Raw genomic sequence first — 25,748 nt, 5'->3', positions numbered from 1 at the left:
GATGAACATTCAGTCTCAGCAATGGCTGGCAGAGAGGAGGGGGGGGCAGAATCCATAGTTGCTTATGTGATTTATGAAGCAACTTCTCCCAAGTTAACCAAGGGGTTAGATTAGAAACTGATTTTTGTCGGCAGGCTTTCTCCCCTCCCCCTTATTATAGTGTGAACTGAATTTAATACAGTAGCTTGTAAATAATAGATTCCTTTCCAGCCAACCAGATCACCCATTCCCATAATGTTCGGGAACACTCCTGCCGCAAGCTTGAGTTGCCCTGATCCCTAAAGCATTGAAAGCCAAAGGATTCCAAAGTCAAAGAAATAAAACAGTGATATATTACATAGGGAGGGGTTTCCACCAATGCACCCTCTCTTTGGAGTTCCTCTTACCTTCCCTAGAATACTTTATTAGCTCTCCCCATTTAACAACTAAAAGTGTTTTAATTCTATCAGCCATTCAGATGGAGAGCTGAAGTGTTGTTTTAATACTGCTTTTTCCTTTATCTGCAACTATTCTGTTAGTACTGTCATTGTTTGTATTATCTGAAGTAGAGTTGCTAACAGGCCTGCTTCAAATGGATTCCTCACTGGATTTTGCAAGTCCGTACTTCTGGAATGGTTTCTGAATCAGAGCTTGGTGGTGTGGAATCCGGTTGCATTTGAAAGAATGTTTCATAATTTTTCCAAAGGGGAAACTGAACTGCTAAAATTTTGAGAATTACCAGTTGGTTTCCCCCCCAGGTTTTTTTTAATCTATGAAACTGTGCACTGCTGCAATAGTGAAATGCTATAATTCCATCATTCTACCAGTGCAACAATTTTCCAAATCAAAAAAGGAAAAGAATAAAATAACCTGTTTTCCCCCAAAATTCTACTTTTTTAGTATTTCATGGAAAAGCAAGTCCACTGAACAAGTTTACCTCCCCACAATAACACACACACACACACACACACACACACACACACCTGAAAACAGTGTGTGAGAGACAGATAATTGCAGAATTCCATCACTGCACAAATGCAGTGGTTCTCTCTCTCTCTCTCTCTCTTTTAAAAAATAGTTATGTTCTCAAATCTGAATTTCTGACCAGAGTTAAACTGGACCAGAATTAAAACACATGTTAGAATCCCAAAATAATTATAGAATGGTACTGCTCCATTCTGCTCATCCATAGTTTTAACTGTGGATTTTGTGTAGTTTTATGGCATTGTTTGATAGTTATATGACAAACCTTGACCCTGTCTCAGTTACACACAAAACATGTGGCAGGACACACCTTAGACTAGGGCCTAAGGAGCTGTGGATGGGAGAAACCAGTAATAACACTATTGGCATGGGCAGATCATTACCTGATCATTTTTGACCTTCAGCTTGCCTGTAACCTCCACAGGGGTAATGGACAGAATATGATGGTCCAACCCAGGAAGCTGATGAAACCAGATCGTTTTCTGATATTTCTTAGAGATTCCCCTGCAGGCTTAATCCTGTTGAAACTCTGGTCTCTGCTTGGAATGATAGGATGATCCAGCCTCTGATATGTTCATTACCAAAAATCCTCAACCTAGCAGTCATGAACTACATCAGCTCCCTAGAATTCCAGATTGCTGAGAGAATGAAACAGGTGAAATGAATAAAGTGTACAGGGTGAAAGATGCATAACAAGTACAACTGTACATTGATGGTGCTATATAAATAAATAATAATAATAATAATAATAATAATAATAATAATAATAATAACAACAACTCTCTCTTTGATCTTATTCTGAGGCAGTGATAAGATCATACTTATGGCAGAGTATAAGTATGGCAGAGAAGAGATCATACTTTCTCTTCCAGCTTTTCTACCACCATCATTTCAGGTGGTAAAAGGCCTTCTTTGAATAGTCCTGGAAAGCAACTACTTGAGCCTCAGCTGTGATGAATTTCCTGGACTTTTTACAGATTAAGTCACTTGTAGCCATGCTGACTTAGATGCCATTGTTTTAACTGAGTCAGAGATGGATATGGCCAGATACGCTATCTAGTCTATTTGTCTAGTCCTTTGCTTGTACACTCTGAGGCCATGGACAAACTGCTTGGAGGACTGAGGCCTAGCACATGTTCCCCGGACCCCTGCCATCCTGGCTTGTGAAATCAGCCAGGGTTGGACAGGATAGTTGGACCTCAGAGGTGATTAATGCCTACTTGCAGAAAGGGGTGGTTCCTATTAGCTTAAAGGAAGGTGGTGGTAATACCATTATTGAAGAAACCCTGCTTATAATACCTTAAAAACACTCACCCTGGAATTGGTGACCTATTTAGGAATCAAATTGAAGAGGGGTTCACAGTATCAGTAGCCTGCACTAGGTTCTAAGGCAGAGGTAGGCAACCCAGTACTTTCCACATGGTTTGGACTGCAGTTCCCATAAGCCATCCCATTGGCCATATTTTCTGGTACTGATGGGAGTTGTAGTCCAAAATATCTGGCAGGCCCCAGGTTGACCACCTCTGCTCTAAGGAGTTGAGGAGAATGCAAAAGAGGGCCAGAGTAGAGGATTGCTTGGGAGAAGACTCTAACCCAGATCTCAAGCCCTACTGAAGATAGGAATTGCTGCAGTCCCATGACTTACCTGACAATAGGCCTATCAAATATTTCATAAACTGTACCAAAATAAATTTAAAGATAATGATGAAATATTAAATATGCTGAATGAAGCAGCCACAAATGAGTATGCAGTTTGGGTTTCTCTTAGCAGAATACTATTTTGGGAAAAAGGACAGCTGGTCAAAACAAATTGTCCTGTGGCCAGTTAAATCTGACAGCCTCTGGAGTCGGCAGTTTGAGATACTATAATGCTAAACTGTTTCTCCAGCTACTAAGGTATATTTAAGGCAAAAGCCTAGAATCAGCCTCTGGGTAAAATCCACTGGGAACTTCTTCTCTGCAAGCTCCAGTGAAATGAATGGGAATTGGGTATTTTCACTCCTTTGGAGAGGAAAATTCCCATTGGGCTACATTCTCTGTTTGCAGTAGACAAAAAAATGAATTAATTGTGCAATTAAGCTTCATCCTTAGGAAATTGTGTAGTTCTGTCTCATGCTGCAGAGATAAGTCCTGCAAGCCAAAGTTAACTTAATGACAGTGGAAGAGTTACATATTAGTGCAGTGCCAAATCCTGCAAAAGATGCATTATTTATTTATTTATTTAAAAACACCCCTGGTATTTGGAGGTACCAAGCAGTTCTTTCTGAATTCCTATTGGAGATCATGTGACCTCTTCCTCTCTAATAGGCATTCAGGAAGAACTCATGGCCTCCTGCAAGTCCTAGGGGTGTTAAAAAACAAACAAACAGAAAACAGAAAGAAGACCCCTCAACAGCTGACTACACTTAAAAAGGTAGTCCCCAAGGAGAAAATTCTCAAATTCTCACCTCTCCCAGCCTCTTTCACTGGAGTTTTCATCCTGCCCCCAATCCCCACAAAAATGCAGAAAACAGAATAATCAAAAATTTCTGCACAGTGCTATTACATATGTGCTTTCCCAGTGACAGAAAATGTGATTTAAACAGTCATTTGCACACACCTCATCTTATGAATTTGAACAGTAATGTGACAACCCAAGAACACTCAGTTCATGTTCAAGCTTGAAAAAAAATTGCACACTGGGATTTTTCAGATGAAAATTGTTGACGAAAAAATCTTTAAGAATTGCAATGTCAGTGTTTTGTTTTTGTTTTTTGTCATGAAATTTTATTTTATTTTGAAATAAAGTTAACAAACTACAGGAAACAAAAAGAACCTATACAATAAACAAGAACACTAAAGAAACAAAGGAATTCACTGGTTATAATTCTTAGTCTATAACCTATATGCTTATTTAACATCTACAGTAAAGTAGAATAGATAGGAGCTGAATATCTAATGAAGGAATATAAATTCAATTTGTCCAGCATATTAAAGGAGGCATGTGTGAGTGCATCTGTGTTTTGTTTTATGGGTATATGGGTAAAGATTGTAGAATCTATACTGTACTTTGCCTGTAGTCTGAATCCTATCACCTCCCCATAGTAGTGCTATTTTTTAAACCATCTGTGCTGCTCTCAAGCAAATGTTCTTCCATAGTCTTTCCCATCTCAGTAGAGTTACTTCCTATCTCATCTCGCAGATAGAGACCGATCACCCTGCCCTTTTTCAAAAATATTATTTGGATGGGGCAGGGGAAGACTCAGGCCTTAGCTAGACCTAAGGATTATCCCAGGCAAATGGAGGGGTCATCCCTGCCTGCTCCCGGGATCCCCTGTGTGTCATTTGGATGCACAGGGACGATTCCAGGACAATCCCGGGATATAGGCCTGGTCTAGCCATGGCCTCAGACACTGTGGCTGCAAAGGGGGATGACATGAATTGCCATTTTAGTGGAGGGGAAAGAGCTACCATTTTCTCTAGTGCAGAAGTGTTATTGAAACAGTTTTTGAGCCCTCAACGGTGCCCGTAAAAATATGTATTTTACTATTTATTTCAAAAAATTGTATGTTCCTTTTCATTTTTTTTAAAAAAATCCCAAAGTAGTTCATAAAATAAAATCATGATAAAGTACCATAACAACAATCAATAAAAACAATAAAATAGTAATACAATAATAAAATGTCTCCTTAAAAAAATTAGGAGTAGCTGGCAATGTTAATTAGGGTGACCATATGGAAAGGAGGACAGGGCTCCTGTATTTTTTACAGGAGCCCTGTCCTGCAGTATATCTCCTCTTTAGCTAGAGTGACCAGATACAAAAGAGGGCAGGGCTCCTGCAGTTATACCTGTTGTGATGAAGAGGGGATTTCACCAGGTGCTGCATGCATACAAATGACACCTGCTGAAATTCCCTTACCTATATAACTGTTTAAAGGTACAGGAGCCCTGTCCTCCTTTTCATATGGTCACCCTAGTCGGGAGGTTGTAGAGAAGTTTTTGAACTTACATATTGACTTGGGTGCTAAAATAAGTTCACAGCAGGAAAGTTTCTCAGTTCTTCCTCTTCTCTATGTAAGATGTAGGGATGTGCTCCGCTTCTCCTCGAACCGGAGAAGCAGGAGCGGAGCGGTGGGCTTTGCCTACCCTTAAGGCGGAGGCGAAGAGGATTGGGGGGCCGGCGGAGCATTGCGAAGAGGATCGAGGTGAAGGCGGATCCTTCGCCTCGATCCGGAGCTCCGCCAGAAAGGTAAGTGGGGTTTACCGGGCCCTGCCGCTGTTGCTGTCGCCCATGCAACGACAGTGGCAGGGCCTGGTAAACCCCCCCTCCTCTCCCTTACCTGCGTCCGTCCGCGGTCCCTCGGCTTCTTCAATTGAGCCGGCAGCTCAACCAGGAAGTCTAGGCCGCACTTGCGGCCCAGACTTCCTGGTTGAGCCATGGGCTCAATTGAAAAAGCTGAGGGACCGCGGATGGACGCAGGTAAGGCCCCCCTCCCCCTTGGTCCCTTACCGGGCTCTGCCGCCGTCACCGCATGGGTGGCGGCGGCGGCGGGGCCCAGTAAACCCCCTCCCTCCTCTCCTTTACCTGCGTCCGTCCGCGGTCACTCAGCTTCTTTAATTGAGCCCTTGGCTCAACCAGGAAGTCTAGGCCGCACTTGCGGCCCAGACTTCCTGGTTGAGCCACAGGCTCAATTGAAGAAGCCGAGGGACCGTGGACGGACGCAGGTAAGGCCCCCCTCCCCCTTGGTCTCTGCAGGTAAGGGAGAGGAGGGAGGGGGCCTTACCTGGCGCCACTCTCCTCCACTGCGGAGCTCCGATTCAGAGCCGGAGCTCTGCGGTGAAGAGGAGCGGACTATGGGCGGAGCGGCACGGAGCGGAGCAGGCCGATCCAAATTTTTCAGATTGGCCCGCGGGGCGGATCGGGGGGTCCGTGCACACCCCTAGTAAGATGGCCACATATGAATTAAGAGGAAATCTGACAAGAAGGGACAGCAATCTGCATAAAATTTGCAAATGCTAATTTATGTCTATAGACACAAATTTAGAAATAATTATTATACTTTAAATGTAAATACAGTAGATCACATCATCATGTGGAAGACTGTGAGCACATGACTTGGGTGCCTGCCTGTTCATTCTGATGCTCATGTGCAGAGTGTTGATGAGCAACAGTCCTTATAGTCCTTTGTCTTTAAACTAGAATTGAATAGAATAGCCTTTCAAATAGAGGATGGTTCTCTGTCAGCCCTTCAATACAGGACTGTCCCCTGTAGAAGAGGATACTACATGGCCACCTATCTCTGCAGCAGTATATGACACACACACACACACACCCGGCAAGCCTCTCTGGAGTAATATTGGATGAGGCATGTGGGAGGGGGAAATAAGATGGTAAACTTTCCTTCCATGAATGACCTTCAGATGTGGACTCACACCCATGAGGATTTTCTGGAAAAGCAGGTGGTTGCAGAGCAAAGGGGAAGAAGGGACTGGAAACGTTCCTGCCATAATTTTCTGTAAATTTACTTATCTTAGTATCCAAGCCATTGTTTGGAATTTAGCAGCTAAAACTCTGGCTGCAAGCTACTTCTGTAGGTTCAGTGGCCATGCATCTGTATATACATTTGGCCTCTGTGGGACTCAGACAACTGAAAATGTAAAGCATTATCTTTTGAAGATACATTTTAAAAAGGACTAAGAGAGTAATTAATCTTTCCTACCTCAAAGGACAGCCAAGGATGATGACAAAATTAAATTGGTGTCCACATTTGTGCACTTGGCAAAAGTCCACAAACCAATTAAAATCTGAGGTAGGTACCAAGGATATTGATATATCAGATTGCTGGCTGAGTGAGTCAGCAGTGAAATTGGAAACAAAAATGTGTAATGTTTGTGTTTGGTTAAATATAACAGATGCATTTTATTCTATAGAATATGTTGTATATTGGCACAGCCAGCAGTTTATTTAATGTTTTAAAACATGTTTTAAATATCTACTAGTTAATACAATGATTTGAACCTTCAGGATAGGCACTATAAATATAATAATCTCATTTGCCTTGACCCAGCAGTCCCTTGTATGTAAGAAAAGTTCTAACGTAGACAGAGCACTCCTGCATGAGGAAGGCCGCCTCCATTTACTTCAGTGTTAGGGGCAGCTGTGCAAAGGTGACCCGACTTTTCATGCAGCACTGAAATGAATGAGAAGATCTGATTTGTGCACCATTTATACATATGGAGTTCCCACAGAGCTCTTGATTGACCTGATTGTTTCCTGTGGGGAGTGAAATATGTGATCTGTTGCCTTAAGGCTTCAGGAGGAGGAAGGGACGGTGGTAGGCTGTTGTCATTCATGCTCCATTTCTCTCTCCTATACGACCTTCCGCAAGGAGGAGTACATGTATCATGCATGCACCTCAAGGTTGCAGCTTATGCATTTACTAGATTTTATTTTTGTATGTTGCCATATTATGGCCCCTGACCTTGAATAAAAGTCTGACAACTGCAGCTCAGCAAAGTCCTAATGGTGCCTGAATTCTCTTTAGCAATTTACAGATGTGTTAAATTGATGCTTATTTGGGAGTAAGGATCAGGCATAATTTTTGTCTTCCTGCAGTCCTGCGATGTTGGGTAAAGGCAAGCAAATGGCAAAGATACAAGTGTAGCAGCTTTTTCAAGCCTTTTTTTATTAGCTAAATTTTTGAATTCTGTATAGGACTTTATAACAAATATATACTACGTTGTCTTGCTTAAATCCAAACAGTGTTCTGCTCAGAAAGGTTCAGTCCAGCATTCACCAACCTGTTGCTATACAAATGTTTTGGACTTGAACTCCCATCAGCCCCAGGCCCAGCCAGCACGCCAATTGTCAGGAATAGCTGGGAACTGTAGTCCTAAATATCTGGAGGGGGTTGTCTCAATATCTGGCTTAGCTCTTGTCTCAAAATATTTCTAATCACTTTTATCTAAATAATTGATATTACTATGTTTCCTGCACAGATGCCAATATTAAAATTGTACAATTTATGAGAATATGGATATAGTCCCCGCCCCAATATATAGACAAAGTCACAGTATGTGAAGAAGGATGTACTAGATCTAGAGCCAAGGCTCCATTTTGTTGTAATTCAACATATTTTAACAGTGAGCTGCAATGCAATGTACCGTTCTTTAGAAGTTAACCGAAGCACAGACAGGTTGATTAAAATAGGTGATTTAAATTCAGGCTCTCTGCTTGGTGCTTTTAATCAATACAGTCTGGAAGGGATCAGGAGAGAAGTTCCCTTTTGGGATGAATCAGTGTCCCCTCCTGATACATCCCCAAATTTTTTAAATGTTCTTCATTCGCAAGAATGATCTGGAAACAGTTTGGACTCAGAAAGTCCTACATATATTTGGTAGGCTAGAGATAAAGTCCTGTATGCATTCAGTAGACTAGAGATAAACCAGCAGACGATTAAGAATGCAGATCACACAAGCACAGTACATTTGAAACATGTCAATCTTCTCTACATTTGCTATTGTCTGTGATCTGGTTGTTTTCTTAATTTGTTTTGGCATGGCTGACAGGTCTATTCATAACAAAAGTGAGGGGGAGGGACCATAGATATGCTGCTTTTCCTTTAATGCTACATTTCAAAATAACCCAAGCCCAAAGGTCCATCATTCAATCCTGAGTATGTGTCTTAAGAAGATTTAGCAGTGCATAAGTCCTTTGAGACAGCCACATAGGCAAGACTCATCTTCAGTACTCTAATGCAATGGTCAAGCAACAATCTATAATTAAAATGCTGGTAACCGTAATGTTCTTATTGCAGTTGTTGTTGTTTAATCTAAATCTGTTTCTTGGCTACATGGTTGAAGAAATACCTTTGACTCTGCATAGGTATGACATCAAGGCCTCATCTACACCAACCAGGATATTGCACTATGAAAGCGGTATGGAAGCGGTATATAAAAGGCAGGAGCCACAGTACTGCTTTATAGCAGTATTGAAGTGCACTGGCAACTGTTGGGGCCCATTGACACAGACCATGTACAGCTTTCATAGTGCTATACCCTGCTTGGTGTGGCTCCTCCTGCCTTTTATATACTGTTTTCATGCTGCTTTCATAGTGCATTATCCTGCTTGGTGTAGATTAGGCCCAAGGTGGACCACAATACCTGATGGAACGCCTCTCCCGACGTGAATATACCCGGTCACTACGTTCAGCATCTAAGGTCCTCCTCCGGGTGCCTACTCCGAGAGAGGCTCGGAGTGTGGCAATGAGGGACAGGGCCTTTTCAGTGGCGGCCCCCAGACTATGGAATGATCTCCCTGACAAGGTTCGCCTGGCGCCAACGCTGCTATCTTTCCGGCACCAGGTTAAGACTTTCCTCTTTGCCCAGGCATATGGCAGCACATCTTAATCACCCACATGTTTAGTTTTTTAATGGTTTTTAATGCTTTACGTGTGTATGTTCTGTGTTTTAAAATTTTAAATTTTGTATACTTGTTTTTATCTCAATTTTAGAATTTCTGTAAACCGCCCAGAGAGCTCTGGCTATGGGGGCAGTGTGTAAGTGTAATAAATAAATAAATAAATAAATAAATAAATAAATAAATAAAATAAGTCTTCGAAACCAGAAGACAAATGATTAAACCCCTCCAAATTCATGTCATTCTGAAATTTAGAAAATCCCATACTTGGGGCAGATCTACATCTACAGCATTTTCGCAAGGGAGGAGGGGTGGTTGAAAGTTTTCCCGCTTCCATAATCATCACTCATGGGGCACATGTGGCGGAAGTTTCCTGCAGGTAAAGGAGAGCCGTTGTGGGAGGTGTTTCCCCTGACAGTGCTTCTGGGTGTGGATAGGGAAAAGGGGGTGGGGATACACGGCTATGGGGATATATTTTTTATGAATCGGGAGGGATTCACAGGAATGCAAGATCACAGCTACTCATGGGGTGGATAGGAGGTCCAGCGATTATGAGATGCTGTGCAGAGATATGTTTGAGTTTAAAAAAAAATACACATGGTCGGCACTACAACATGCCGATAACCATCAGCAACAACTTCATGAAGTGGGGTGCACACCAGCTGCGGACTTCAGGATTGTAATGAGATAGCCGGGAAAACTGTGACAAATCCAGTCAGCGATATTTCAGGGGTTGACCCGAGATCGCTGCAGGATCAGCTGCGTGTCATGTGGGCTGTTTCTACTCCTGCCTTTTTCCCCGGGATCGTCCCTGGATCATCCCTGTTCATGCAAATGACACACAGGGGATCCCGGGAGCAGGCAGGGATGATCCTTCCATTTTCTTGGAATAATCCTTAGGTGAAGAAAGGGCCGTGGCCCGGTAAGGATGACTTCAATATTATTCAGGAATAAATAGCTGGTGTAGTCAGTTTCTTTAGATAAGCCTTCCCCAACCTGGTGCTGTGCAGATATTTTAGACTACAACTTTCAGCATTCCTGACCATTGGATTTGCAGGCTGAAAATGATGGGAGTTGTAATTCAAAACATCTGGAGAGCATTAGGTTGTGGAAAGCTGCTTTAGGCAGAATAAACCAAGGGCCTTCCTAGACGAGGCCTTAGCGCGCCTTCTGTCCCGGCTTCCCTGCTGTGCGTCCAGATGACGCACAGGGGAATCCGGAGACAGGCCGCGCTGAGGCCTCCTCCAATGCGCCATAAGCGAATTCGCTTATGGCTCGCCTTTTCCCCAGCTCTGGCCTCAGGCCGGAGCTGGGGAACATCTAGGGACTTCCGCAGCTTTTCGCGGCTCCTCGCTTACTCGCGAGGAGCCGCGAAAAGCCGCGGACCTGCCTGGCACAGCGCTCATAGGAGCGCTGTGCCCATCGGCGGGGGGGGCGAAGGCTGGGAGGGTGGGTGGCAGGGTGGATGGCACGGGGGGAGGGCGGGTGCATTGCCCGGGCTTGGGTGGCGTGCGGCGCGATCGCACCCACCCTCCCCCCGTGCCACCCACCCTCCCAGCCTTCACCCCCCCCGTAAAAAAAACATAAAAAAACCACTTACCTTGTCCGCCGTCTTCGGGCCGCACCCGGCCCCTTTAAAATAAAATTAAAAAATGGCGGACGCCGCAGGGACGCAATGTCCCTACGCGTCCGCCCTGTGGTAGCCTGGGGGAGGCGTGCTAACGTTAGCGCGCCTCGGCCCCGCCTCCCTGCCGGCATAAGCCGGCAGGTCTAGCAAGGCCCCAAGTATCAAACGTATAGGAAAGTGGCTTCTCTCTAGCCCTATTCCAAAGAGATTTGGGAGGCTATCAAACAATCACATGTATAACTTGTAGCGCCAGCAGGCATGATCCCACATACCCCACATCCATGCACCAATATTCCCACATATTCAAGAACAGGGCTTCTGTCAGGGTTTTCAGTGATAAACCTTAAGTGAAGGTATCAAGAGATAGCTTATTCTCTTCAAAGATATCAACATGTTGCACTAATGTTTCTAAAGCTTTTTGAAATTCAACTGTTCTCCCACTAAGCTCAGTTTAGATGCCCCCCTCAAAAAAAACCAGCAGCAATTTATGTGCTTTACATGTAAATTCAAGTATTTGTTTTCATCCCCCTGCTATGCAAAGGGCCTGTGAACTGTGATATTAATCCAACAGGGGAATTAGAACTGACACTAACAGCACATGCACAGAAAAGTCAGAACATAGCCACAGCGCTTTCTCTGGTTGGTGTGTGTTGGGTGGGCGGCTGGGTCACTGGAAGTACAATCCTCACCCAGGAAAGAAATGCAAATCAACAAGGATCCTCTGCCCAAAGCTGTTCAACCCACCCAGTTCTGTTCCAATTTTATAGAATGTTCTTCTCTACCTTCAGCATAGCTTATACTGAGGCTATCTTGCCTCTTCCTTGGAAGAAATGGTGATGGCTGCAATGCTGAATCTCAGCTGCTGGTGGTGGGGAACTTAATTAGTTCAGTGTTCCTTGTTGGAACTTCATGCCATTCCATTTCAGGTGACTTACATGTAACTGAACTCCAGTTGCTGTATTTTTCTTAAGAAAAGCCTCTTTGAGAAGGGCAATTTTTGAGCAGAGAATCAGTGTCCCATCCACTTGAAATCTTGCCTGCCATGTGTGTTCATGAAGATAAACTCACATTTGAAACCTTGCCAAAGGAAAAGCAGCTGGAGAATTCAGAGCAGAGGGGCAGTGGACATTGAATGGGTTGAATACGCCCGCTGCTTTTCCACCCCAAATTTTTAAAAAGGGCTATATGTGTATAAACCTATCTATAGGACTAAGAGCATAATTCCTCATCCATGTAAGAGTAGGGCACTTATTTTGCCCTGATTCTAAATGGATCAGGAAACTTTCTTTGCTAAGCATTCAGAACTCTGTGACATAGGTTACTAGTGGCCTCAGTTATCTCCTTCAGATGTTTGGGAGGATTTTCCCCCTTCATACAATTAATTTTTCTTGCCTTTCTCTGGGATATTGGATTATTACAACTGGAGACAATGTAGTTATGGCATTATAAATTGCCTTTGTAATGATAGTGGATGGTTTCTTGTCATCCAAAGATCTGACTGACTGACAGCCCTATCTGGAGATGAGAAGGGATTTTCTCCATATTTGATTGACTAGTGACCCTGAGGGTTGTTTGCTTGTATGATTTAGTTTGGCTGCTAGAATGCTGTTCTAAAAGAACCTTTTTATTTTTTATTTCTTGCATTTATATCCCACCTTTTTTCTTCTAAGAAACCCAAGGCGGCGTACATAATCCTCCTCCTCTCCATTTTATCCTCACTACAACAACCCTGTGAGGTAGGCTGGGCTGAGAGTCTATGACTGGCCCAAAGTCACCCAGTGGGTTTCCATGGCTGAGTGGGGACTAGAACCCAGATCTCCCGACTCCCAGTCCAACACTTTAGCCACTACACCACACTGGCTCTCTTGTAGGGCATCTGTATCCTGCTTGCAGGACCCATAACGGATGATGCTGTCTTGCAGCAGGAGGTTGGACTAGATGCCCTCCTGACTGCAATGATTCTACACCTTACCTTCACCTCCCAATGGGAACAAGCAGTAGAATGTTAAAATCTCACATCACTTTGTGAGATACAACATCATGTGCCCTTGTGGGCTATAGACACAGGACGCTGCACTAGATGAGCTTCTCTATCTAATCTATGGATGTATGAAAAGCTCATTTCAGTCCATTTTGATCAGGATTTACCCAGTTTTTACCTCACAGTCTGAACGCAGACTCAAATGCAATCTGTGGTTGACGGGTAATTAAAAAAAGAAAGTTTGACATCATGAGTACATTGGAAAAATGCTCATGGGAAAATGTATACTTTTGGAAAATGTGTGCAAAGTGCTTTAATCAATGAGAGAAGAATGCCTAAATTTCAAAGGTGTGCACAATTGATGCATTCATTTGGGGAAAATATGTATGAAAATATGCATGGATTTTCATGCAAAAGGAGGAACAAACCACAAAGCTCGCAATCTGATAACAGACACAAGATGGAACAAGGTTCGAGGTGGAATCTGGAGTTGCGTTTCCACAGCCATCCCAATTCTAATCTAGTATGCTGGTCTGATGAGTTTTCTGTCAACCCATAATGTTGAACTCCATAACATTTTTAAGCATCTCAAATTGATTTTGTTCTGACTTTATACTGTTAGTTTTACCCTACCCTGTGCCTGTTTACCCTACCCTGTGCCTGTTTGCATTCTCTTCCCCTCCTTATTGTTTTATTATGGTTTTATTAGAATGTAAGCCTATGCGGCAGGGTCTTGCTATTTACTGTTTTACTCTGTACAGCACCATGTACATTGATGGTGCTATATAAATAAATAATAATAATAATAATAATAATAATAATAATAATAATAATCAAATTGATAATATGGAGCTCAGAAAGGGATTGGAGAGGATAGGGAGTAGCTTCCATTGTTTGTAGCCAACAGTAGATCTCCTCTGTATAGACAGGACTCCCCAGTCTTACACACACACACATACACACACATTTTTTTGGTGAGATATGGCGAGAAACACCCATATGTCTTTGCTTCACTATTCCTCTATGACAGAGCCCACACAATGGCTAGCTCTCATTGTCCCAGACTGTCTCTCTTTTTATCACTGCTCATATCAAATCAAGCCAGCAGAAGACGATGCAGCCAAGAGGGATGGTAAAGGTCACACTTTTGCTGATGTGTCCCTTGACTGCTGCTGATGCAGCCTTCAGAACAGGGAGCCTGCAGCTACATGTGCAACTGGTTCAGGATTATTAGCCAATTAATAACTCAAACGGACTCAAAATCCCATTAAGAGGAAAGAAGCACTCATTGCTTTTTATTTCTTCTTCTCTACCTTGACAGCTCTTGGCCTCTTAGAGACTTTACTCTCCTGCAATTTCTTCCTTCCATTGAATTAAGTGTTCTTGAAGGTTGAAGGGCTGGTAGCCCTGGAAGCTGCATCTGTGTCTGGCTGTAGGGCAGAGTTCTTTGCTTGATTGCACATTTATTAGGATATTCTGCCAAATATGTCATCCCTGACCTAAGGAAAGGGGTGGGGCAGGCTTAATGTATGAGGGTCTTCATTTATTTCACTGTCATGAAGGTATTTATGCAGCAATTCTCAAAATAATTCAACTGAAGTAGCCAACAGGAAATTGGAATACTGCAGAATCCAGTGTTTCGGAGGTTCAGAGTTTATGGTAACAATGTGGCATGCACATTGCAAGGGAACGAATGCTCTCCTTAAACTCTGGATTTATTTTGTTCTCAATCTGTAACTGAGAGTATTGTTTTGTGGTCATTATGGTTTTTTTTTCTCCTTTTAATAAAATTCATTCATGTTGCTGGTCCTTAATCCCTTTCCCTTGTTGCCCACAATTGCCCAAACCAAGCTGCTTTTATCCCTGTTGGGAAAAGATATAGGATTTTATTTATTTAATTAATTAATTACAGGAAAACAACCCAATGGTTAAAAAAAACCTCTTTGCAAAGGCTGGTCTCCTACTTCAATTTGTAGCCTAAGCACCCAGATGTTATTATAACACAAACGATCCCTAAAAAGAATTGTGGAATTATACATAATGTGTAATTTTGCCATTATGCACTAATGACTTGATTGTTTTGTCTCAGATTAGAATTGGATTAAATTTTCTGAATGTTGTCAGAATGGCCTGGTTCACATGTAACAACAACCCAGATTTATTTATTTTAAAACCTAGAACAGACTGGTGCACACTGCCCAATCATTCCCACTTTGGACATGAGTGGCTAGACAACCCAGACTTAAATACAGCAAAGATATAGAAAATTCACTGCAGAAGAGCAAAGCCAAATGCCACTACAATACAAAGCAGACATTATTTAAAATCACATTATGAGAAACTTTTCATGATTGTGATGAGGTAAGAATGGTTTTGCTATTGAAGAACTGTGTCATCGTACCTCTTAAATAGGCTCCTACCTCTCTTGAAAGCGATGCATGAACTGTGGAGGAATTCACTTCCTCCGTGATTGAACCAGGATGCCTTGCTAAAATATTTACAGCGAGCATTTTATTAAGTGTGAGTAGGATCTTATGGATATTCCACTAGCCAGAGAAGTGGACACAGCTGAGAATGTGATATCTTCGTGTGTGTGTGTGTGAATTGGCCTTTTGATAGGAATCTATATGTTTACAATTGTCCAGATATAACTAAAAATATCTATTACTAGATGTGAGACACAATAACAGAAACATTTTGATTTCAGTCATGTCCTTAATAAGTTTTCTTTGTTTGCGAGTCATTTTTCTTGTGGGAGTTACTTCTCCATCATATTATTTTTCTTAAAGAGCCACCAGTTATAATATATTTGGAATCTACGAGTATTGCAAGGAAGATTGAGATGACACTGAACCTTGATTAAAATTTTGAATGTTTATCTAGGCATTAACATTAGTGCCTTTGAATTCAGCTTGAATTTAGTCCTAATGACTTTTAAAACAGCATGGGGATGAATCTATTGAACTGTAATGTGTAAATAATTCTGAAATCTTTGGGTATATTGACTCCTAGAGTTTTCACTACAAAAGGAGAATAGAGCAACCCAGTCCAATTGACTAATCCTGGAATCTTATTCAAGGGGATTGAGTCATGGTGAATTTCGGCTCGTGATTAAGACAGTATATCTGAAACAGAAACATTGAGTGGTGTCCCAGTGAGCTAAGTGATTTCAGCCTAGTTAAATTATCTAAGAGAAGTCACATTATTGAATAAGTCAAGTCATTGGAGACAGTTAAGCAAATTGAATCTGGTAAGGTTACTCAAGAGGAGCCATATTAAGGAGTTATTTAGAAAGAGCCAACTTAAACTATATGGAGTGCATTTGGAAGCAGTCAGAAGGCTGCCACAAAAATCTTAATACATTATGATACAGACAGCACCTGTAATGTACACCTTGAGTGCTATTTTTTGGTAGAAAAGTGGGGTACAAATGAAATAAAATAAATAAAGTAGTGTTTTTGTTAAATTTTACTCTTGATGGATTTGGCATATATTTTGATACCATCAGATATCTATCAGGTATCCGTAACCTTCTTTAGGTCAATATTTGGAATTTTGAGAGAATATTGTGGGTCCTTTCACAAAATGGCTGCCATTGACTAGGGTATGCCCATTCATAAAATAGCTGCCAAAATAGGCATAGCCAGTCACTCATTTCCCAAAAGGCAAACTGGTGAGACTAAAAGTAATTTGTCCCATAACCTACCTACATGGCAGTGAGGTCATAGCCCCAAAACACAAACCTGCCATTTTGGACCCAAAGAAATATTGTGCTGGAGAACAACATTTAACTTTGTTGCATGCCAGTCTACCAGTTAAAATAACTTAATGAAAAATGTTAAGAAATAAAATACAAATCAGTAGGAGCAGAGTGCCAAGGGCACTTTGGTGGCCAGGGGCATGTGTTAGAGACTCTAGATGCTTTTTGGGGTGGGGAAAATTCCTGCTATGCTACCCACCATTCCTGCTATGCTACCTACCTAGGGTATTATGTATATAAGCAGGTTATAAATTGAATTTAAAAAATGTCAAAATGGCTACATAAAAGATTCTCTGCAGTACATCATGACCTCTAAAGGAAAATAAGCCACTTTCTTAGAGAAATAACAAATAAAATCTATAAATATCAGTCAATCTTAGTCAAATTAAGTTATTCAGACAGTTATTCTGCTGAAAATTTTACTGTGCCAAACTATGAGATGAGAGTAATTCAAGTGAATGTATATGGTGACAATGATGAAATTAACACTACTGAATAGGCAGCAAGACTCAAAACATGTACCTAATCCAACTGAGGCCTGGTCTATTCATTCAGTAGTATGAAGAGCTAAACTGTTGAGATGGTAGAATAAATTGTACCAATGTAGGCGGTGCACTAGACTAGAATCCTTCACCATCACCTATTAGGTTTTGTTATTGTTTTTTGCCTGTAGAAGGAGGGACATTCAGTGTAGCCTTCTCTGCTGTGGCACCCCGGCTGTGGAATGAGCTCCCTAAGGAGGTTCACTTGGCACCTACATTATATGCTTTTAGATGCCAGGTGAAGACCTTTTTATTCTCCCAGCATTTTAACAATCTATAAATAAATTTTAACTTGGTGTTTTAAATTTGTAATTTTGCATTGCTGCTGTTTTTATCTGGTTGAGTTTTTATATTGTATTTTATATTATGGTTTTATACTGTTGTTTTATAACCTGAACGGTTTTAATTTTTGTGAACCGCCCAGAGAGCTCCGGCTATTGGGCAGTATAGAAATGTAATAAATAAATAAATAAATAGCATATGTTTTGGAGCTACGAACAAGCTGCATTATTGAGATGTAAGGCTATGAACGAGACTTCAATAGGGCCGGCATCATTGGGTACCTGCCACACCACAGCAAGGAGTCCCACTGCCAACCCCTGGACCCTCCTGACCCTGCTGCTCCTCTTCCTTGCTGTCATTGTTGGTTCATCTGTCCTCTTTGAGCATGTGAGCAGTGACCTGAGTTAGGAGAAAGTTGGAGCAATATCTTCCATTTCCTTCTGGGCAGCTGTGGATTGTGCCCAGAGGTAGAGGGCAAGTGAATGGGCAGAGGAGAGGGCAGCAAGGTGGAAGTGGGCCTACTCAGGGAAGGCAGCCACTGAAGGCATCTTGTCCAAGAGCCCCACAAAACCTGGATTTTCACCAATGCAGTTTACAGTGTTGCATCATAGGTGCAACTAGGGGTGTATGGGTTTCGTAGATTGTCGGGTGCCTTTCATTCTGACCTCTGCTCATTGGTCGAATTGGATTATTATTTTTTCAAATTTCCTGAATTTGTGTAAATTTGCAATTCCACAAATGCTCACATACACACACACACCCCCTCAAATGTACAAAACCCTCCCAGGCACAAATCCCTGCAAAAGGCCCATGGAGGAAATACACATATTTGGCCGTTTTTAATTTTATGCATTTTTGTACAACTAAATTTGCATAAAATTCCAGAAAGAAAGCCAAAACAAAACCCCAATGGTCCACAAGTCCGCAGAATCCATGTGACTCATGAAAAGCTGGTCTGCTGCGGAATCCATGGGTTGGGTTCATAGAAATCTGAACTCATTTGATTCCATTGCAGATTTCCTTCAACTTCCCTAGTTCTATGCAAGGATGATCAGACAGGGAGAATGCAAAAGCACTATCAGTGGTAAGATTGTCTGTGTTTTGCCGTCCCTCCCTCCATCCAAAGGCAACTTAGGTGTCACATATCTGTATATAGTTCTCAATACTTTTTAAAAGATTTCAGGCATTGTGTATGTCAAGTTTGGCCAATTAAACTGCTAGCATAGATGGGTGTGCAGTATGAGAACACACAACACATCCTATAGAGCAAAAAGAGAGAGATGAAAGGAAGAACATGCAGAGATTTCAGACGAAACACTCCCCTTGAATACAGTTTCAAATGAAATAGTCATGATGGTGTGTCCTCCTAATATACCTTGACAACCTTCATGTATCAGTCCTGAAAAAACCCTGGTGATTTGGGGATAATATATTCTATCAACAATGATACAGCAATGAAAACCTGCCGGCTTATCCCGGCAGGGAGGCGGGGCGGCAGCGCGCTGACGTTAGCGCGCGCCGCTGCAGCTTCCAGACGCGGGACGTGCAGGGACGTCGGATCCCTGCAGCGTCTGCCTTTTTTTTTTTTTTTTTAGTTTAAAGGGGCCGCGTGCGGCCCGAAGACTCCGACCTGGCATGGGGCGGCATTGCCCGGGCAAGCATCGCTCGCCTGCTTGCTCGGGCGGCAGCGCGCGGCGCTCTCTCACCAGCCGTCCCCCCTTGCCATCCCCCCTTGCCATCCTTCCCCATGCCCCTCTCTTCCCCCCCCCCCGGGCCGATGGGCACAGCACTCGTATGAGTGCTGTGCCAGGTCTGCGGCTTTTTGCAGCTACTCGCGAGTAAGCCATCCCCCCTTGCCATCCTTCCCCATGCCCCTCTCTTCCCCCCCCCGGGCCGATGGGCACAGCACTCGTATGAGTGCTGTGCCAGGTCTGCGGCTTTTTGCAGCTACTCGCGAGTAAGCGAGTAGCCGCAAAAAGCTGCGGACCTTCCTAGACGTTTCGCAGCTCCGGCCTGAGGCCGGGGCTGTGAAAAAGGCGCGCCATAAGCAACTTTGCTTATGGCGCGTTGGAGGAGGCCTCAGTGCGGTCTGGGCCCGGATTCCCCTGTGCGTCATGTGGACGCACAGCAGGGAAACCGGGTCTCAAGGCGCGCTAAGGCCTCGTCTAGGAACGCCCTAAGGAGAGTGGTTAAGGGTGACAGAGATGTATGTGAAAGAGGATTAACTCCAACAGGGCTCTCAAAAAGTAAGTCACTTATACCTTTACCCTGGCCCCATTTACACATCACAACTTCCCAGGGGTGGTTGTTTTTAAAACCCTCAGTTGTTGGAAATGAATGAGTGTGCTGGTGTGCACTGCCCACTCACTCCCATGGCAGTTTATTGTTGGGTTATTTATCTGGCTTGAAAGGGGGAGAGAAGCCAGAGTTCCTGTTCACACAGCATGAGAAACAACCCATGGAAGGAGCATCCCTTGGTTGTTCAGCCACTCCCAAACCCTAGATTGTTGCGATGTGTGAATGGGACTTCTGTTAATGGCCAAGGCTCAGCAGTCCCTATTAATACTGGATGTTGGACAGTTGTGAAATGAGAAACACACCCCCATTTTCCCCTTGCAGATTTCAAATCACACACCTTACCCATTGCAGGCCGTTTCTACACCTCCCTTTTTTTTTCAGGGATCATCCCAGGATCTTCCCTGTGCATGCAAATGACACAGGGAATCCTGGGAGAAAACAGGAACAATCCCTCCATTTTCCTGGGATAATCCTTAGGTGTAGAAAGGGCCCCAGTCTCAAAGTCCTGGTACTGGGAAGGCATGTCCAAAATTGAATGAGTGGGAAACAGGGAGAGTCCCCAATACCATGAATATTTTTTTAATTTCATCTGGTTTGTTTGGTTTTTTAAAAATGCAAAATGCCAAACTCTGAATCTAAATTCCAACTTCTAAAAATCTTTAAAACATCTCTGATTTTTGGACCTGAATGCAATACTGCTGCTGCTATCATTTTTTTCAGCAGCAATGTGGATTTTCCAGGGATAAATAGGGAGATGGAATAGGATTTGCCAGTTGTAAAGAAGCATGAGAGGGCCTTCTCAGTGGTTTCTCCCAGACTCTGAAACTCTCTGCCACAGGAAACCAGACTAATTCTATGGTCCTTTCACTAGCAAGCAAAGATATCTTTATCCAGACAGGCTTTTGTCATCTTAAGCCAATACGCCCCTGAAACAGCTGGGTTTAATATGCTGGGTGTTGTTGTTTCCTTCCACTCATTAATGCATTTTTATTGGAATGTGGTGGGTTTTTTTTAATGTGTTTTAATGTTTTAATTGTAACTTTGGTATCTTACTTTTATTTGATTGTTAGCTGCTTTAGCACTAATGTGAGTGGAAATGAGAGATATAAATTTAATAATAATAATAATAATAATAATAATAATAATAATAATAATAAATCGCATGTATTTTTGAGGATTTAGCCCCTTTTCTGCTCCCATAGTTAGACTGCAGGGGTAGATCCATTAAGAGACAAACTAGGCACATCCCTCAATTTTTCAAGGGCCTCAAGATCATTGAAAGAAAAGGTGGGGTGGGGGAATCACTGTCCAAAACCTCAGCTGAGGCAGTCTACCCTAATAAATAAAATCAACAACAGTAGAAGCCCTTGCTAATCGATGGGGTTTTCTCTGTTTTTTGAACATGCTGTCTTGCCAAGTATCAAGCCGTACAAATGCTTTTGCTCTGTTTCACACTGTGATAGGTCACAGTGCGAATGATAACTGAGGGACTCAATTTGTCAAGTGACTAGAGCAGAAATTTACTCTGGTGCCCAGAGAGATTTGGTTATTGAGTGATATAATATATATATATATATATATATATATATATATATATATATATATATGTGTGTGTCTGTGTGTGTGTGTGTATATATACATACAAGGCAGCTTTGTCATTGCCACACACATATCCTTTCAAGTCAGGAGTGGGAATGTGTTTCCTTAAAGGAAGGGTGAACAGACTGGTCTTCTTTCATCAATGAAGAGTGGCGATATGAAGGCCAGGGGGAAATCTAGGTGTCCAGAGTCTACATATTTCTAATGAAGAGTCTATAATAAAGATCTAAATTTCTATGGGTTCTGAGGGTCAAACTACATGTTACCTTCAATATGCAGCATGCAGCTACAGCTGTTATTTGTTTCTTACTCAGAAGCAAGTGTGAGTATATCCAATCTGGACTGGGATCCTGCTGTAGTCCCAATTCAGTCCAGGTGTCCCGCTTCAGCAATTTTCACAGGAAAAATAAGTTCCAATTCACGTCAGTGGGAGTTATTTCTTATGCAGAATGCAGACAATGCGCCACGATCTGAATTGGGTCCACTGCACTGAGCACAGGGCTAAAGGTCAAACCCCTCCCATGTTAGGATCCTGATCCATATTAAGTTTCCCATGTTTACTTTTGAGTAAAAAAAAGGAAAAGGAAAGAACAGATATAGCTGCATGCTACATATTAAGAGTAATGTGTAGTTTGGTCCTCAGAATTTCTGCATTACAGTCCCCAGTCTCTTTAGGCCATACCCTTTGTCTTATAGCAGGTTTTAATGGCCAAAACAACAGACTGCTTCAAGCATCCCACAATGTGCCACAGAACACAGGGTTACATATTTTACTAATATTTCAAATGTTATGAGAAATTGATTGAATTATCCTTTTTCAAATTGTTTTTGAAAACATTGCCTCTGACAAACCGCACGGTGCCCTTGAAATCACTAGAGTGTGACAACAAACCCACACCAATTTTCTCCAGCATTTTTGAAGTTCACCTCCTTTTTTTCCTGTTCTGGAGAATGGTGCTGCCCTCCCCAATTTTTTCCTAGTGGCTTTTCCCTTCCAAAGGCAGCTCCTTAATAATAAAAGCAACATGGAGTCTTGTGGCACCTTAAAGACTAACAAATTTCTTCTGGCATAAGCTTTTGTGGATACTGTCCAATGCATCTGATGAAGTGGCCTACAGAAGCTTATGCCAGAATAAATTTGAATAAATTTGCCACGAGGTTATTTTTCTTTTGGTTTTGCTGCAACAAACTGACATGTGTATCCTTCTAAAAACCTCTTAATAATGTCACTCTTTTGATCCGACTTTACATGGAAAGCCTAGGAAGTTAAGTTGACTTAAAAGGCACACACTTAAAAGTTCGAAAGCATTTATATACATTGCACTCTACTACACTGGCTGTTGGTGATGTGCACATATCTCTACATATACAATTGAAAGCAACTGCAGATGTGGGAAATAAAGCAAAGCATTAATAAGTTTGGCTGAGAATCAGGGAATATCATTGAATTGAGTATTAGGGAGCTATGATAGAGTGTCCCACAAGGGAGCTACAATAGCCCTGTAGTCTAGTATGTTTCACATTAGACTGTGGCTGAAGAAACTTGGGAACATACTTTAAAGAACTGCCCTAGGCCATTCCCCAAGGATTGAATTAACGTCTTCTGCAGTGTAAACTTCTGTGACTCTAGATTTCTTGTACGTTTGCAAAAGCAGTAAATAGGACGGTTAATCTGCAAGATAAGGCAGAAAGTTGCCAACTGTCTTGTACTCAGCTAATTTCTTTACTTCTCAGCATAGCCAACAAAATAGAAAAGAAATATGTCCCATTTGTTTAAAGCTCCCAAGGAGTGAGTATAACAACTCTCTAAAGAAAAAGGGACTGAAACAAAATCATGCTTTACAGGGGTTGGAATGTTAATTGACAATCTGCTGATTTCACAGAATAAAGAACAGAAAGGATGGAAATGATCTAAATGTCTTATCAAGCAACCTGCCATGACCCTGAAAGTTAAGGGGCATGTCTACACTAGCCCTATATCCTAGGGTAGTCCCTGGATCATCCCTGTGCATCTAAACGATGCATAGAGGATCCCGGGGGCAACCTGGGATGACCAAGGACTTTCCCCAGGATATAGGGAACTGTGGAAAATCTGACTTTTCCATGGTCATGGGACCATCTCACGGAGTGCAGGCCATGCAGCAGCTGCTCCGGGATCCCCCCATCCTCCCTGCATGTGGTGGGGACCAAAAAATGGACATGGAGCTGCACAGGGGCAGTCGGTGCCGATTGGGGCTGGGGGCTGTGGAGCAGGTTCAGGGTTTGTTTGTTTTTCCTTTTGCGGAGGAGCACAGTTGCGCTCCTTCTCCCTCTTTCTAAAAAATAATAATAATGGTAGCCACGACAACCTTCTGGGATATTGTGCAGCCATCTAAATGCTGGGGAAGAATTGCATCAGCTGTTAAGTCCGCAGTCCTCCCCCCCCCCCTCTGCCCAAGGTGAGAATCTCCACTCTAAACAGTCCTCCAAATGGGCTTCTAACTGGGGTAGAGAGGCCACTTATGCACTGCCAAAAAGAGGAAAAAAGAGGTCACAGATGGGCATATGTAGGCGCAACTTCAGAAAAGTTTACTATAAGTGAAATTGAAATACAATAAACCTCACCATAGTGGGGAACATTGTGACCAGGTGACCTGTGTGCCTGCTCAGCTTGCTGTCCAGATGTTAACTCTTGATGGACCACTTCAAGACCCCTGCCCTCCCTCCTTATGGTTTTTTGACATTAAATCAGACCAGGAAGGGATCTACACTAGTCAAGTTAGAATGTGTCTTACTGTTTTAAAGTGTGCATTTGGTAGTATTTTGCCACATGACGTTCAGTTTGAGACGTTTTATTGTTGTCTGTTCTCCATTTTTTTAATTTTGAACTTCTCTGAAATAAGTCATTCTATTTGGTATGATGTGGCCGGTTTCATCGTATTAAATGGGTTTCCTGTAATTCTTAATTAGCCAATCACATTCCTGGGGGCATGTTTATGTAATTTCCGTGCCCAAAGTTGGAGCAGGTTTTTTTCAAGCCTCTTTTTTGCAGCCTTTTTTTAGTTTCAGTTTTGAGAGGCTGCTTCCTGGTTTGTTTGCTGGTGGAGAGAAGAGGAAGTGGGAGGGGAAACTGGCAGACGGGGAAAAAGAACAAACAGATTTGTTTTCTTAGTGTGGCCAAAAGGAATACATTCCCACGGAAAGAGAAAAGTAAGTAAACGCTTTAAAAACTGCTACGTTTTCAATCGTTCAAAAACAAAACATTCAATGACTGTAAAAACGTTTCATGTAGTACTGTAGATCCCCTCTTAGTCTGGACAGCCTATCAAATAGGGAACTTCTTTAAATAGAGGATTGTTCCTTTAAAAAGAGGACTGTCCCCTGCAAAGAAGATCACATCGCCACCCTAAAAGACAGTCCTCCATTTAAACAGTTTTCATTGGATAGCCAATCCAATCCACTAACATTAATGAACTGGAAAGAGTTCCTATCAACAGCACCTGGACATCAGGCACACAGTCCACCCCACTATGCTAAGATGTATTGTACGTCTACTTAAATGATAGTAATTATTTCTAAATGTTTATTTATACATATATGTTAACGTATAGAAATGTCATGAAATTTGTGCCCTCCTTTGTCCTCTTTTTTGGTGGTACATTTCTTCTTTTTTAGCAATGCAAAAGTGGCCGCCCTACTGTCCTCTGTAGAGGAAGACACATGGCCACCCTAACATGGGGACTTGTGTCTCTCATAAAGTTACATGTATGGTAGAGGGGAGAGGCTTGTGCTACAACTGCATCATGCAAATTGAACAATGTTTTCTAAGAGTATATAAACTTCGGTGAAAAGATCAGACTACATTATCCAATGAAAAGCATGTCTGTGGCATAGAGTTACTATGCTGGAGAGCATAACAAATCAATATCACTAACTTAAGTCCCCATTTATTTTTTTACTGTAATTTCAACTAAATTTGGATCTAACCCTGTATGCCCAGCAAAGTAAACTGAACTCCAACTGTCCAAAATATAAGAAAAGGAGACAATGGGACAGTTAACCAAAATGATGGTGACCACCCAAAATAAGGATGAAAACAAGATAAATAATGTGAGTGCCAGTTCACTACATTCAATAGCCCTATTCTGATGGAATCGTCCTTGATACCTCAGGAAAAGGAAAGAAACCCACATGTTGCATGGGGGAAAATAATTTTATTCTGTGAGGCCACACCTGAAGTACCAGATTGAAACTCATCTATCATAAATGCTTCCAGCTTCTAGCTTCTTTTTAAAATTAATAACCTCTTTGTTTTTACA

At 42.2% G+C, this 25,748-nt stretch overlaps 1 protein-coding gene across 1 annotated transcript in view; it reads right to left on the bottom strand.

Moving 5' to 3' along the window:
* The window catches only part of SORCS3 (sortilin related VPS10 domain containing receptor 3), a 526,629-nt gene that overhangs the window by 160,708 nt on the left and 340,173 nt on the right, over positions 1–25,748 (bottom strand). The window lies entirely within an intron of this gene.

The sequence above is a fragment of the Elgaria multicarinata genome, chromosome 8, assembly GCF_023053635.1.
Source record: "Elgaria multicarinata webbii isolate HBS135686 ecotype San Diego chromosome 8, rElgMul1.1.pri, whole genome shotgun sequence".
Taxonomy (NCBI): Eukaryota; Metazoa; Chordata; class Lepidosauria; order Squamata; family Anguidae; genus Elgaria; species Elgaria multicarinata.
This window is presented reverse-complemented; position numbering and strand designations above follow the sequence as displayed.